Below are 4,282 nucleotides of genomic sequence, written 5' to 3'. Positions count from 1 at the left end.
CCGTCAGGGTCCTCATACTCTGCTTCTGACTGGCTAGTAGTCCTTACCTAGGTACCGTCAGGGCCCTCATACTCTGCTCCCAACAAAGATGGAAAAGTGCAATGCTTCATGTGGTTGCTAAAACGTGTAAAAAGGATCTGCAGCAATGTGCCGTACAACTAAAAATTGTGTTTTTTGACAATTAAAACATTTAAACCCATTCTCATATAATCTCTAAATACAATTATGAACCTGAAAATGAGCATAATATGAGCACTTATTAAAGTGCATCATAATAACAAAGTATGCCTTCTTTGTCTTGAATTGCTGTCAGATTACCTTACTGATATCTATTTCTGCTTGCGCCTCAGGTTTCCAATCTGATGACTCTGCTCACCTGCTTTGTCCAGTGTTACTGGACCAGCTTCCTCAACCTGTCTACCCCCTTCTAAAGGACTCAATCCTTATACATGCATTCTTAAATGATAAAAAACTCTTGAACAATCCAAGTGTGACTGACCTTAACAGAAATATAATTGACAATACTCATTGCACCGCACAAACTGCTTTGGGCCTTACAGTAATGGGGTAAAATATTAACTTGGAAATACTATCTAGTATCTATCTAGTATTGCACTTTTACATCACAGTAAAGTTATCTCAGCTTTAGATGTCATTGAATGTTCTTGAGTATAGTTTAATATGACATAATCATTATCACTCTAAATTTGAATACATTAAAGTATTCTTAATGTTAAAATTTGAGTTACTCTATGATTAACTCGTTTTAGGTTCTGAGGAATGACCCTCTATTATTAATTAATATTTTTGTTTGTCTCTTTGTAACTGCTCTGAGTGAACTTTAGTATCATGTCATATCGAGCTGTTTTTGTATATTGTCACCTGCTCTAGGCAAGATAAATTATCATGAGTAAAATGTATCTTTGACAGGGCAGGCTCAAATGAAATGAAATACACAAGAATAAATGTATACATATCAGTCCCTCCAGTATTTTGCAAACATGAACTATGGATGTATTGTTGCATTCTTGTTATGTAGGACACTAGACACGGATATTACCTTTTATAGTAGGTCATTTTGTCTATTTGCTCTTAATATCCTGATCATTGAAGAAAGATATCATCCTTGACTTGCCTATAAGTTTACACTGCAACATGATCATTGCTTCATACCCTCCTTAAGCTAAACTGACATTTAATTTCACTTACCGAGCAATATACTACAGATGACTGTGCCTTCTATTGTACAATCGATTAGGTAAGATTCAGAAAAACATTGAAAAAAGTAGAGAATTCTACATTATAGCGTCAATTATTTTCTACAAACCCAAAAAGATTTGTAATCTTTTTACTATGATTGTTGATCAATCCCCCAGGTCACAGAGCAGAGATGTCTGACTATGATAAAGTTACTCTGGTTTAAGTCCATAATATTTTGATTTAAATGTTTATGTATTATGTGTAAATGTTGTTTCAAATGATATACTTTTGACATCATTAATTGGAGTGTTGTGTATACTCAAATTAAAGAATAAAACATTCATATGGTTGTATAAATTGATTGAGCACAGCTGCATGACTGTTCAAAGTATTTCTAAAAATAAACTGATTTGGTTCTAAGCTCTCTCGCAGCATTATGGTGCTTTTTTAAGAGCTTGACATAAACCACATTCTATCTGTCCTGTCTGTCCTCATGTCTAAAGACGCTGTTTATAAGAACAGAACTGCTGCAGCTTATAAATATACTCCATGTGGTCAAGTCCTGACATGTTGATATAACAGCAGCTTGTAAAAACTTAACATGTACGTACGTACTGAAACAATATGATTAGAAAACACAAGCTACTGGCTAGCTAAAAAGACTATCTTTTAGTCCCAAGCACGTGTCCTGCTTTGGGAACCTGTATTTCCCATTGTTGTCAAACATTTGTCTTTAGTTAAGAATGCTCTGTGTAATTGTATTTTTCTTATTAAGCTTACATTGTAAAACCTTGTTCCCAGACTGTGGCTTAGTATATTTCCAGATGCACACTTATCTTTTTAAAACAGAAAGCGTTGACTTTGACAATTTTGCCTTTCTAAGAACTGGGTTAGGGTTAGGGTTAGGGTTAGAAGTTTTACCTGTCAAGGTTAAAAGCCAACTGCCAACTGTATAACATTTGATTAAAGGTACTCTTAGTCAGATTCTAATCCACCTCCAGGGGGTACATACCCTGAAACTCTGAAGCTAGTCTATGGTTGAATATCACTGATGCTCTTGTGGCCAAACGGGAGCAATCCCCTGCAGCCAGATTCCACATCTTGTAATGTACACAAATAAAATGCATCAAAATACACTTGAAACATTATGGGCCCTATTTTAACGATCTGAAAATTAACTATCAAATGTGAAAGTAGCTTTGTGGACGGATCTTGTGCGCTGTCGCTATTATACCATCGGCATAAATGAGTCTTGTGCCAGATGCAAATCTAAAATGGGTAGGTCTGAAGTAGTTTGGTGTGATTTGCCCATACAGCAGCATAGTCCGTAAAATCCTTTCTTTCGGATAATTAGAAATCTCTCTAAAAGATTTTGTATGTGCTGTAGAGGATGGATACCCGACCCGAGCCCGACGGTACCCGACGGGCCGGGCCGGGTTCCAACAGATTTTTACAAAGGATGCTCGGGCTCGGGTCGGGCTCGGTCACATCAGCGCGATAAGGCGATGAACAGTTTGAATTTAAAACAGCTTATTATGTAGGTAACCAATGGGCCTGTTTCACCTGATGCAAATGTTCGTTTTTGGATGAAAATAAATGTCAAATATTACCCTAACATCCGTCTTCCTGTATGCGGAAATTTGTTAAACTAGCTGTGACAACGAAAGACGTGCGTATTAAGCTACATGTGGCAGGCCGAATGCCTTCCTACAATTGCTTAATAAAAGCGGGCTTTCCACACAAACAAACGTACATGTGTCATTAGTATGAGAAACAAATGCGATTTTAACTGTGTCGGGCTCGGGTCGGGTTCGGTTACTGCTCTGTCGGACGCGGGCCGGGCTCGGACAGAAAAATCCGGCCCGATCCGCACTCTAATGTGTTGTGGGAACTTTTCTAGAAACTGAACAGGAAGGGGAGGGTCTTAGCTTCATACTTCAGTTGTATTTTGTTCAGATACTCAGCCAGTGGCAAGTCATCATGGAGGTTACAGCTCTCGGCTTCAGACTCTGTGAGTAATACAATAGTTAACAGTTAAATAATGCTAAATATATTATCACATATAGTTTAATATTTATGTTAAGCAGCCTAACATGTGAAATTTCATAAAATCAAATACAAGTCAGAAAAATAGAGACCTACCTTTTAAGATGCCTTAAAATCTAAGATGTTTTTTAGGTGTTCTGGTTTAATAAGTATATTCACAGCTTTTTAACCTGGCTTACTCACTATAACTTACAATTAATGTAATGCATTAATTCCCTTTCCACAACCACATTTTTCTCATGTTCTTATCTAATCTCATGTATTTATCTAATGTAAGGTGACCTTGGGTGATTTGAAAGGCACCACCAAATAAGATCATTATTACAGTATTATAAGTGCATTTTATTTTTCATAAAACATTACTAGATATCAAAGCTGTGAAGTAATACATTGTCTTTCTTGGCGAGTAAAAAATCATTGAACAATATGGTCATATTTAACAAAGTACTACAGGTCTATTTTATTCATGAAATTCAATGTTGGACTTAAAGAAATTTTGAACCGTCCAGAATCTAACATAAAAATATTAAATTCTTAAGTGAAGATCTCTAATCATTTAAAAAGATGACAAATAAGCAGATACATGTCTATAATTGAACAAGAAAATAGCTTGATATTAAGAAACATGCAATCTCTAGCTGGTATTAAGCTCTAATATTTGTATTTCTAGTGATTAATGTGTTGCTGCTACTTGCTGTACGAGTGCAGAACTGCAACGCTGAGAAAGCTGGTAAGTAGCAGTAAGCATGTATTAACAAAATGTTTACAATTGTTTAATTTTACTAAGTAATTGCCAACTTCTCTGCCTATAAATTTCATGCATTAATTTCATATATTCAATAGGATTGCTTAATTGTTTTTCAAGCTGAAAAATTGTATGCTATCAACTAATTTTAATTATGAAGTACAGTATTCATAATTTTGTATGCATGTTTGTCATTTTGGCAGCAGGTTTGGGAAAATACCTCTTCTGTATCTCCCTTTCTCTCTGTCACAGATGCAGTTTTTCCCCATATTTCTCCCAACAAACTGCAGT

Source organism: Etheostoma cragini, chromosome 19, assembly GCF_013103735.1.
Source record: "Etheostoma cragini isolate CJK2018 chromosome 19, CSU_Ecrag_1.0, whole genome shotgun sequence".
In the NCBI taxonomy this organism is placed as follows: Eukaryota; Metazoa; Chordata; class Actinopteri; order Perciformes; family Percidae; genus Etheostoma; species Etheostoma cragini.
Note: the sequence above shows the minus strand (reverse complement) of the source record.